The sequence below is a fragment of the Camellia sinensis genome, chromosome 12 (assembly GCF_055761805.1).
Source record: "Camellia sinensis isolate YWXY chromosome 12, ASM5576180v1, whole genome shotgun sequence".
Taxonomy (NCBI): domain Eukaryota; kingdom Viridiplantae; phylum Streptophyta; class Magnoliopsida; order Ericales; family Theaceae; genus Camellia; species Camellia sinensis.
This window is the reverse complement of record NC_138972.1, coordinates 146,808,308-146,821,362: the sequence shown is the minus strand read 5'-3', so window position 1 is coordinate 146,821,362 and position 13,055 is coordinate 146,808,308. Positions and strand designations below refer to the sequence as shown.

General features: G+C 36.1%; 1 pseudogene; it reads right to left on the bottom strand.

Annotated features, from left to right (window-relative positions):
- Positions 1 to 4,299: 4,299 nt before the first annotated feature.
- Positions 4,300 to 10,643, bottom strand: LOC114283170 (putative CCR4-associated factor 1 homolog 11 pseudogene; annotated as a pseudogene).
- Positions 10,644 to 13,055: the final 2,412 nt, after the last annotated feature.

Genomic DNA, 13,055 nt, shown 5'->3' with positions numbered 1-13,055 from the left:
AAACAACTTCTTAGAGCATCTCCAATAGTTATTGCTATAATGCCATTGCTATTGCTATAATTTCACGATGAATAGTACTATTTTGCCAAATTATAGCAATGGTGCTCCAATGATCATTTGCTATTTTGGCAAATCTCAACCAACTTTCTCTCCAAATTTGTAGGTGTTGTTTGGATACAGGTTTTTTTGTTATTTTATTTTTGTTTATTTTTTATCTTTTATGACATTTTTTAACTGTTTGTAAAAAAAAATTATATATTTATATTATTCCTAACTAGATAATATAAAAAATGAAAAAAATTTGAAAAATTAGAAGAAAAAAAATAAATATAATGCACCCCACCAAAAAACATATCACTATACTTATCTTGTAATTATTTATTTCAAAAAATATATTTATTTTTTCATTATACTTTATTGAAAAATTTAAATTATAGTAAAAAATAGTCAACAGTATACATTGCAAAAATAATATTACATTCTTTTGTAGAAAATACTCAAAAATAAAAATAAAAAAGAAATTTCATTACAAAATTAAAAAAAAATGACATTGCAAATAAAGACTGATAATTACATTAAAAAACAAATGACATTGCAAAATTTAAAAATATATTATCTCGTAATTATTCATCAGGAGGTAGAGGAAAATAGTAATTTGGGCTACTGACATTTGAGGACCATTTTGTGAAAATCTCATTTTTTCGCATTGTGTAATACTCTTTCATATAAAGGTCCAAATGAGAAATGTCTGCAGTCATTATCATATGTTCTTTCTTTTTCATCTCATGTTCTTGTCTTCTGATCTTAAAGCCATGTTTTTTCATCTCAAGTTCTTTCAGCTCCTGTGGTGCTTGAATCCTTTTTTCTTCTCTTTCATCTTTTTTTATTTTCCTTCTCAGTAAGGTATTGGTTAAATGTCTCCAATTGTATGCTCATTTTTTAGGCTTTAGCTTCAACGACTTGATTTCTCCAAAATAATTTTTGCAGCTTTTCTACCTATAACCTTTTTACCCATTATAGAGACATTGCCCTAACCAACGGTTGGATTGTTACCAACACTTGGGCTGGTGTCATCTTCAAGAGAAATACAGTTATCCACAAGAGAATCGGGAGCTGAATTAGAGAAAAATGGTGTATGTATCCTTGACTTTACTGTGTTTGTAAGATCTACATCTTGCCGCTTGATATTGTTTTGCAAGATTGGCTAATGATGTTCAAAAACAAAATGTCTGTTTTCATGTTGATGGTATAACAGTTTTGCTTGAAGTATTTATATCAATAAAATATTAATTAATTAATTAGTTAATTTTTATATAAGACAAAATATAAAAAAAAAATAACATAATAAATGGAAATGAAATCTTACTATATAAACTTGTGACATCCCACTTGGATGTAGATTTTCGACTTGCGCTAAACACCCACAAAATTTATTGCAACATTTCATGATTACACCCCATCAAGATCAGATAGACACTTATGTTCTTGAGTGATCATTTTGTAGTGAGTAATAATTTTCAAAACTTCTTTCCCAAAAATGAGCATGCGATTGCTAACTTCCAACAACTGGGTCTTCAGTAATGTGACACCAAGCTCTACAAATTATCACATCTTCTTGAGTAGTGAATGATTTTTCTTTCTTTATTTTTTATGAACCTTTCACACTAATTGTATGAAAAATTAAAAAGAAAACTATAATTGAAAGAAAAATAGTTGATATGAACTCAAATTGGTGAAACAAGGTATGTGTATGTATACTATTATAAAAATATTACCCTTTTTTTAGTTGTTTAATTTATAGCTATTGATGTGTTGCCTGTTTGGAAAAATGTTCGTTTTTTTACTTCCAGATTGAAATAGAGCCGTTGGCTCATGTTACATATTCCAAGGCACTACCCCCACTATTAGATTATATAGATCCAACGACTAAGATTACACCCTATTTCCTTTTCCAAGACACTGCTCTCTCATTTCCTTTTCCTCATTCTGATTACACCCCATCACTCTATCTCTCTTCTTTTCTATATCTCTTCCTTTTACAAACCCTATCTCTCTTCTCTCTATCTTCGAATTAGAGAGCTAATTGGGGGTTGAGTTTGGGGGTTTCAAAGAGGTGTTTAGGGATGAGAGAGGAACTTCTTGGCCACAAATCGGAGGGAGGGTTGGTAGTCTTCAATGGCGGTGTTTGAGAAGATGGACGATCGCCGATTCAGATACCTTTTCTTCACTTTTCATGTTTGACAATGATGAAGTCCATGGATTTAGGTACCTTTCCTATGGATTCATGGATTCTGGTACCTTTTCTATAATTCACTTTTCTTGTTCATGGATTCATGGAATCATGGATTCAGGATTCATGGATCACCTTGTCTATAAATCACCTTTTCTATGGATTCATGGATTCAAATTCTTGGATGAGATGAAGTCCATGGATTCAGGTACCTTTTCTGTAAATCATTTTTCTTGTTCGTAGGTGCTGTTGATTTTGTTGAGATTTATTGATTTGTTTGAGAGTGGTTTGTTGATTATTGTTGATTTTGTTAATTCTGAAAAAAAAACTTTGCTGATTTTGAGAAAATTAAAAAAAAAATTATTGAAATTTTTTTTTGGTGAATTCTTATTTTAAAAAAAAATGGTGAAACAATCCCTGAGAGGGAATGAGGGAGGAAAACAGTTGGTTTTGGCTGAGTTGGCACAAATGGCAACTGCCAAAACTTGTGTGAAATTTGACACAAGTTTTGGCATTTCTCAAATTTGGTAGCTGCTATATTCAACCATTGGAGTATCATTTTTCAACACTACTGCTATATTATAGCAATGGCAATTCCAATGGCAAACCATTGGAGATGCTCTTATAAAACCAAAACCCTAACACAACTTCGGTTGTATTTTTTATTTTCTTTCTTTTTAATTTTTTTAAAAATAATAATAAAAACATTCATTATTTGTATTTAATTTTTATTTTTGTGCCAAAATAACTTTTAAAAAATTTAAAAATATTTTTTGTTTTTTTTCTAAAAGTTGCTTTTAAAATATTCCCAAAATGTTTCCAGTAATGATTTGTCAATCAATTTATATATATATATATATATATATATATATATATATATATATTTAAATAAATGAAAACAAAAAGTAGAAAGCAAATACACAACCAATGAATCAAATATGCCCTAGATATTGCTCACATTTTAAAAGGAAAATAAAATAAGTGTTGTGATTCCCATCACATTTAAAAATTTGCTTGTTTTTGGTTTTCGTTTTTAATAGACTTTTAGATTCAGTTCGACAAATTAGATATTTTTTTTATAAAAAATCAAAGAAGACAAAAATAAATAAAAAATAATGGAGTCACTTTGCTTGTTTTTGGTTTTCCAAAAATACTTTTTAGAAAATTTTACTTTCTTATTTTTCGTGTTTTTTTGATTTTACTAAATTTTTTAAATATTTTAAGCAATTTTTTATTTTTTGGATACACCTAACATAAATACACATAAAAAGTATATTTTTTGTGAAAAAAATATTTTAAAAATTCACTAAACACTAAAAATACAAAAAAAATGAGAATTCAGTTTATATTTTTTTATTTTTATGTATTTATTAATTTTTAAAAATATTTTTTCACAAATTTTTTACTTTTTAGATACATCTAAAGGTGCATCAAAAAAAAGTAAAAAAAAAATACTTCAAATTTTAAAAATACTCACTAAAAACCAAAACAAATAAAAAATTTAACTTTAAAAAAAAATTTAATTCAAAAAACTCAAACAAAGACATAATAGAAACAACTGGTAGGCTGGAATCACTTTTGAAGCAAGCTGACCCAGCCCATAGCTGGGGGCCGTCAGCCTCGCCTTAGAAGTGTTGGGCTGAAAATGAACCGGTTTCATTAAATTCTATTCAAACAATTTTTTTTTAATTTTTTTTTTCATAATATAACTTTAATTAATAGTTAAATTACAACGTATACAACCCTCACTTTTTCATTTTTTCCAGGATCACTTTGTTAGTATCTAAACAATTCAAAAAAGTTTGTTAATGAATTTTAGACAAAACTTTCATTCTTATAGAATATTTCTAAAGTAATGAATTTAAACAATTATAAGTTGTATGCATGTCTTATAATTTTCTTTCCTGGAACCTAAAATTATATTTATATACATAATTCATATATCTCTATGATTGATACAGCGAGCCAATCACAAAGCATACCTAAATTGTTTAATTGAATCATAACAAATCATTAATATTCATATAATATTCCTAACACAACCTACATTTAATTGATCAAATAAAATGTTAATAACTTGGTACAAGAACATAACAAATTTGCTTTGGTACCAAGTTAAAAGAAGTATACTCGAAATAGGTATACTTGAAATTAGTCTCCAATCCATACAATACAGAGCGAAATCGACAATCAGATCCACCGACTCCTTCTTCTTCTTCTTGGATTAGTCGATTAATGAAGGACGTGTCTACCATCTTTAGAAGCTTCAAGAATGTTTCCATGGTGAGCAAGCTATCTGATCCAGCTTGATGGCTTTTCCCAGCCGCACGATCAACACCGAGTGCCTTAGCCACTCTCTCCAATCCACCGTTCAATCCATTGCAATCCCTCATCAAGTGCTTTATATCATACACATTCCCACCAAAGTAAAAATGCACCATAGCCATGAAAGTTTCGAGGTTCTCAGGCAACTCTCTGTGCATCAACATCTTTATCAAAAACCCGAAATCATATCCACTGTGAATGAAATATTAGTTTGAGAGAGTGAGAGAGGATAGAGAGAGAGAGAGAGAGAGAGAGACACTGAAAATGGTTCTATTGTTGTATATTCTTACAAAGAGAATTCTCTCTCTTTATAGAGAGAATGTGATGTATCGGCCACCGAAAGCTAAAGAATTTACATTATATAATAAAGAAAGTGCATCACACACTAACATGCTAAAGCTAAAGTGCTACACTAACATGCTAAAGCTAAAGTACTAAAGCTAATTACAATCATACACTAACATCCCCCCGCAAACTCAAGGAGGGAAAGCATCAACCAAGTTGAGTTTGGAAACAAGATCATTGAAGCGGCCAGGAGGATGAGCCTTAGTGAAGATATCAGCGGGTTGATCGACGGAAGCAATAGGGAGAAGATGAACAATATCACAGGTAACATGCTGGCGAATGAAATGACAATCAATCTCAATATGTTTGGTGCGATCATGAAAAACATCATTGTGAGCAATCTGAATGGCACTCTGATTGTCACAATAGAGAGGGGTAGGACCAGAAGAAGAAACACCCATATCAGCAAGGAGCCAGCGAAGCCAAAGAAGTTCCTGAGTAGTATCAGCAAGAGCTCGGTATTCAGCTTCGGTGCTAGAGCGGGCAGTGAGGGATTGTTTTTTGCTACGCCAAGCAAGAAGAGAATCCCCTAAGAAGAAGCAGAAACCCGTGGTAGAGCGTCGATCCGTAGGATCCCCAGCCCAATCAGCATCGGAAAAGGCACGCAGTTCAAGAGAGGAGGAAGTAGAGAAGTGAAGGCCATGGAACAGAGTGCCTTTGAGGTAGCGAAGGATGCGGAGTAGAGCAGTATAGTGGGGAGTGTGGGCAGCCGACATATACTGACTGACAATGTGAACAACATAGGCAATGTCAGGACGAGTTACTGTGAGATAGACAAGACTGCCGACGAGCTGGCGATAAAGAGTAGCATCAGAGAGAAGAGTCCCATCGAGAGGAGTGAGATGAATCTGAGGATCTACTGGAGTAGAGGTAGTTTTGCAATCAGTAAGACCAGCACAAGCCAAAAGATCGGATGCATATTTAGCCTGCGACAAATAGGAACCAGTAGAATCATGAGAGACTTCAAGGCCTAAGAAGTAGTTAAGAGTACCAAGGTCCTTCATCTCAAACTGGCGGTGGAGAAACTGTTTGAGGTGGAGAATACCAGCTTCATCATTACCAGTGATAATCATATCATCCACATACAGAAGAAGAAGAGTGGTACCATGAGAAGTAGTCCGTATAAAAAGAGCAGAGTCATAGGGGCTAGAGGTGAACCCGAAGTCATGAATGACAGAACTGAACGTAGCAAACCATGCACGAGGCGCTTGCTTGAGGCCATAGAGAGCACGCCGTAGTTTGCAAACCTGATGAGGTGGAAAAGTGGAACCAGGTGGAGGTTGCATGTAGACCTCCTCAAGAAGATGACCATTGAGGAAAGCATTTTTGACATCCATCTGAAAGAGCCCCCAGTGGCGAGCAGCAGCAACAGCAAGTAAACTGCGAACAGAGGTAAGCCGAGCAACAGAAGAGAATGTCTCCTCATAATCAATACCATATTCCTGGTTGAAACCCTTGGCAACAAGACGAGCTTTGTAGCGTTCAATAGAGCCATCAGAATGTATTTTGATTTTGTAAACCCATTTGTAGCCAATCGCAGTCTTGCCAAGAGGAAGATCAACAAGATCCCAAGTATGTGCTTTGTCCAAGGCCTGGAGTTCATCAGTCATAGCTTGCTGCCAAAGAGGATTAGTACAAGCCTCACGATAGGAGGTAGGTTCATAAGTAGAGAAGGCAGTAGATCCAACAATATAATCACGAAGATGGATAGGAGGTTGAGTTACCCGGCGTGGTCGACCCGTAAGAGGATCGGTGGGAGGAAGAACCGGTGGAGAAGAAGGTGTGGTAATAAGAGGTAGACCTTCAGGGAGAGCAGGCTGGACGGGATCAGGAGTGAGCAAGGGCGTCTCGATGAAGGAGGAACCTGTATCAAAATCAGCAGAAAAAAAATCTATGGAAGGATTAGTAAACAGTACAGTAGTGGAAAGTGCAGGTAAGTGAAAGGAGGATAGCGAGGAAAACATTTGGTGCTCCCAGAAAACGACATGGCGGGAGATACGAAAACGTTTAGAGAGAGGATCCCAATAGCGAAAGCCTTTATGTTCAATTCCATACCCCAAGAAAGCAACAAAGACGAGAACGACGTTCAAGCTTGGTGTGTTCATGGGATTGAAGTAGAACAAAGCAAGCAGAGCCAAAAACCCGAAGATTGGCGTAAAGAGGGGGAGTGCCATGCAAACGTTCAAAGGGAGTTTGATTATGGATGACAGGGGTAGGAGCACAGTTGATAGTGTAAACAGCAGTGAGAGCAGCTTCCCCCCAAAAGTTTTCAGGGCAGTAAGAAGAGAGAAGGAGAGTGCGAGTAGTGTCAAGAATATGCCTATGTTTCCGTTCAGCGCGGCCATTTTGCTGGGATGTGCCAGCACAAGAACGATGAGGCAGTGTACCATGATGCTGAAGAAAGGAAAGGAAATCGGAATCCCGATATTCCATAGCACTGTCAGAGCGAAAAATTTTGATGGCTTTGGAGAATTGGGTGTGGACCATTTGGGCAAATCTATAATAAATGTGTTTAAGTTCAGACCTATTTTTCATGAGAAAAAGCCAAGTAAACCGGGAAAAATCATCAATAAAAACAACAAAATAGCGGGATCCCCCCATAGTAGTAGTAGGGGAGGGTCCCCAAATATCCGAATGTATAAGATCAAAAGGTGCAAGGGAAACAGAAGTACTTTTATTAAATAATAAAGCAAGTTGTTTGGCAAGTTGACAGGGTATACAATCGAAATGATCGGGAATTACATGACCCAACTGTCCACTAGAAACCAAAGACTTTAAGCGAGTAACAGAAATATGCCCTAAGCGACAATGCCAAAGATGAAAGGGAGATAATGAGGAAGTAGATGTAGGAGCAGCGATCTGAGGAGAGGCAGGAACATGAAGGTGAATGAGTTCATAGAGACATCCACGCTTACGGCCGATCCCAATAGTCTGCCCTGTCTGAGGGTCCTGTACCAAACAATCAGTAGCAGAAAATGTGATAGTTAGACCAAGTTCACATAATTGACCAATGGAAATAAGGTTTAAGGTGAGAGCAGGGATATGATAAACTTGAGGTATAGATAAAGAAGAGGTGGAAACAGTACCAACATGACGGACAGACATGAGGGAACCATCAGCAGTATGAATTGAGGAAAAATGAGGAGATGAGGAGAAGGAAGAAAAGATAGTAGAACTGGAGGTCATATGATTACAATAGGCAAAGTCAAAATACCAAGAAGAGTTACCTAGGGTTACAGATAAAGCAGTAGGAGGAGGTGTACCAGAAGGGGAGAGAAGTTGTTTGAGCATGGCCTCTACATCCGTCGGAGAAAAGCCAGGGGTAGACGGAGCAGGTGACTCAGAGAACCCCGCAGAGGCAGAAGCATCAGTGTGATGAGACTGATTCTTGGAAGCAGTAGCAGCAGTGTGCTGAGACTGATTCCCGGAAGCAGCAGTAGCAGTGTGATGAGACTGATTCCCGGAACGATGAAAGCTTTCCCGGGAAGAGCCACCACGAGAGGAGTGGCTATTGGAGGATGATCGGGATGGATTGCAAAAACAATCCTGTTGTAGATGACCAGGACTAAGTTTGTTGCAGTAGCGGCAGGATCTGATGGGGCAATTGACCAGGAGATGGGTTGAAGGAAGGCCCCGATTCTGACAATATAGGCAAGCAGTGGTCCGCTGGGTAAATGATGGCCGGTACGGAGGAGTGGCAAGAACAGAATCCACATGATGAGTTTGAAGTGTACCGAGACGAGTCTCCTCCGATAGCAACTCAGAAATTACTTATTCAAGAGTGGGCAATGGATGGCGATGAAGCAGAGAGGCACGTACGGGCTCAAAAGAGGAAGTAAGAGCCATGAGAAATTGCACCAACCTTTGCTGGTTACGATAGATAGTAAATAAAACAGCATCTTCGTGGTTATGCCAAGTTGGTTCTGAAAGAGCAAGCTGATCCCAAACAGAGTACATTTGAGAAAGGAAGTCATTAATGGACTAAGTGGATTCTTGGCGCATGCGGTGAAGTTGGTTCTGAAGTTGATATTGATGGGCAAGACCAGTAGTCTGGTATCATTCTTTCAAAAAATCCCAGATGTCTTTTGCAGGAGTAGTTATAGAGTCAAGCTGAAAGCGACCAAATTGAAGACTGATAGAGGTAACAGAGGTATTACGAAACCAGGTAATGATTTGGTAATTCTTACTGTCCCATTCCTCAGGTCGGTCTTCATATGTAGCAGTATGAGCAGCAGTTTCAGTAGTGGCACTGTCTTTTACTGGTTTAGCCACATCCCCGATGACAATTCGCCAGAGCTTCTTGCCTTTGAGGAAGGAGGACATGGCTTGGGCCCACAGAACATAGTTTGAACCATTCAAAATAACGGAAATGGGATGGGAGGCATCATAACGATCCATAATACTAGTTGAGTAGGGTTAAAGTAATAGGAATAGACCTGTAGGAGCAAAATTAGGTAAAACAGAGTGTACCAGTGAGTCCGGAAGGTCGAAAATAGCAAGGAAAGGTATGCTGGACAGAGATGATGTCAGTAATGATGTCAGCGGCGCACGTTAGCAGAGTGCAGGGAGAAGCACGTTAGCAGGAAGGCGGCGGCGCACGGTAGCAGACAGGCGCAGGCGCGGCGCACGGTAGCTGTTTTGGCACATGCGGGTGCACACTAGCGAAACGGCGCACGAGAGGCGTACAGTAGCAGGCGTGGCGTACGGGAGAGGCAGGGCTGACGTCAGCCACGGACGTGTGGGCGCGTGTGGGCGCGTGACGGAAGTGAACAACAACAGATGGCGCGTGCGGGCGCGTGTGAGAGTGGTGGCGGAAGTGGTGACGCGCAGAGGACACAGGCGGCGCGTGTGGGCGCGTGTAAGGGTTTCTGAGAACGGGCTTGGTGCCGTTGGAATCGTGAGAAAATTCCGAGCGGTTTGATGTAGTGCCACTGTGTACGGGACTAAACACCAAAATCGAAAATTGCCAGAAATGTAACACTGGGCTCTAATACCATGAAATATTAGTTTGAGAGAGTGAGAGAGGATAGAGAGAGACAGAGAGAGACACTGAAAATGGTTCTATTATTGTATATTCTTACAAAGAGAAGGCTCTCTCTTTATAGAGAGAATGTGATATATCGGCCACCAAAAGCTAAAGAATTTACATTATAAAATAAAGAAAGTGCATCATACACTAACATGCTAAAGCTAAAGTGCTACACTACCATGCTAAAGCTAATTACAATCATACACTAACATTGATTACAATCATACACTAACAGTGAAAAGTCACCCATCTCTTCGACGGCCTTTTGTAAACCAGTCCCGACCACAAAAGCATCTTCGCAAACTCTCTCGAATCGATTCCCTCTTCTCTGTTTTTCTTGAAATCAATTCCTTGCCGCTTTAACAGCTTGATCGAATCCGCGTTACGAACATCATCAGACTCGATGTCGAAGTCTCGGAAATTGAATTGCCACGCGTAACAACTGTCTGTGTACAAGTCGGGAAGGTTGCCTTGATTGTTCGACAGAGTGAGACCCACTTGTATGAGGTTTAACGCGTCCACATTCGATTTCATGAGGAAATAGTTGTCGGAGGGAGACAAACAAGAGTAATGCTTGTCGGAGAAAATGATCGTCCCTGGAAATTCAGTGTCCATTGCCACGTTTGGATAATCATCAAGAACTCGACGAATCAAACCGAACTCAAAACTCAAGTTATCAGCCCAAACATCACGAACAATCGCACAACGAGACATTATGAATTTCTGGATTTGCAAATTTTTTTATGTATAGAGAGTAGTGTGTGGATGTGTGTATATATAGTAGAGTAGTGGTTTAATAGAAACCTTTTCCTAATAGAATTGGATTTGAAGAAAAATGGAGTTTGATTTAGAAAATATGGATTCCAAAAAAAAAAAAAATAGAGTTTGATTTAGGAAACTATGGATTTCAAAAAAAATAGAGCTTGATTTAGGAAACTACGGATTTCAAAAAAAATAGAGTTTGATTTAGGAAACTACGGATTTCAAAGAAAATAGAGTTTGATTTAGGAAACTATGGATTTCAAAAAAAATAAAGCTTGATTTAGGAAACTACCTTATTATACTTGTTTGATTTTCTATAATATCTTAATACTTAACACGTTTTAAGAAAACACATTAATATTCACTTTTTTTAATACATAACGCGTTTCAAGAAAACTCGTTAATACTCACTTCTTCTTTTCTTTTCTTTTTTTGATTCTGTTTTGTTTGTCTGTTGAAGTATGGTCTCCTAATTTGATAACTGAGTGTCTAAGTTAATTTATACGCATCTCAATTAATTTTCAAAGATCAATTTCACGGTCTATTTGCGATGGTATATTTAAAGTCAAAGCAAAGTGATTCATCTTGAAATTACGTCAATATTAACTCAATTTATGGAGAAAAAAGAAAAAATAAGAGAGGAAAAAAAAAAAAACGGAAACCATTTTGTCTTTTTCCGTTACCTTCATTCTTTTGCCTCCACAAATACTCAAGTCCAACATCCAACCATAGTATTAGGCCTTCGGATGTGGAATATGGTGGGATCAAATAGCAGAATTGCAGATGCATTAGATCAAATGCCGTTTTGTGGTTGTGCCGTTGGGGCTGTTTGATGGCTGCATCTATGTGCTAGGGGATTTTTCTACAGCATCGGCCATGAATTGTGTCTACTGTTACGATCTAATTCTAAATCGATGGACCGAAATGAGTCCAATGTCAATAAGTAGAACTTATTGTAAGACACGTGTCTTAAACAAAAAAACTCTATGGTTTTTTTTTTTTTTTTGAGGGTTTTTTTTTTTATAAATCCTCTTTCTAAGAGTTTTGTTTCATTCAACTCATATTCTTTTTGACTATTTGAGGTAAGAAGATCAAAACACCCTCAATCTCTCTCGCCCTCTATTAATGTTAATATTTAATGTTGATTGTCATTATATTTTGGCAATTCCCATGCATCAGGATGTTAACTGTCATTATATTTATATTAATTTGAAATAAATTTTTATTATTGTGTTGTCAATTACATGATGTGATTCTCCACATCATGTAATTGAAATGAATATTCACATCATTATATTCACATTAATTTGAAATGAATTTTTGTCATTGTGTTGTCAATTACATAATGTGAATATTCATACTAAAAACATATGAATGTGAACGTTCACATCACTACATTAGATGAGAGAGAATGTTCACATGTTGTGAATGTTCACATCACTATATTAGATGAGAAAGAATTTTCTGGAAAGGTGCTGTGAACGTTCACATCAGATGAGAAAGAATGTTCACATTATTTTTATGTGTTGTCAATTAAAAATATATTCACATTATATAATAATATAAAATAATAACATCAATATTATTTAATTTGTGTATAAAATTTCCTATGTCTTGGTCCTTTCCCTTCTCTCTCCTCCCCCAACATTAAATATCAATATTAAATATAAAGGTATAAGAGTCTAAAAAAATAGTGCAAATCAAGAAAAAAGACTTTATGAAATAAAAGTATAAATACATGGTATTAAGTGGATTAAAAAATTTCTTCATAGACTTCTGGGTTAGAACACTTCTAAATGAGATTTGTCAATAAAAATCTTTTTTTATTTTATTTTAAATCCATGAACAAAAACAGTCTTAATAAACAACTTCTTAGAGCATCTCCAATAGTTATTGCTATAATGCCATTGCTATTGCTATAATTTCACGATGAATAGTACTATTTTGCCAAATTATAGCAATGGTGCTCCAATGATCATTTGCTATTTTGGCAAACCTCAACCAACTTTCTCTCCAAATTTGTAGGTGTTGTTTGGATACAGGTTTTTTTGTTATTTTATTTTTGTTTATTTTTTATCTTTTATGACATTTTTTACCTGTTTGTAAAAAAAAATTATATATTTATATTATTCCCAACTAGATAATATAAAAAATGAAAAAAATTTGAAAAATTAGAAGAAAAAAAAATAAATATAATGCACCCCACCAAAAAACATATCACTCTACTTATCTTGTAATTATTTGTTTTTTTATTATACTTTTTTGACAAATTTAAATTATACTAAAAAATAGTCAACAGTATACATTGCAAAAATAATATTACATTCTTTTGTAGAAAATACTCAAAAATAAAAATAGAAAAGA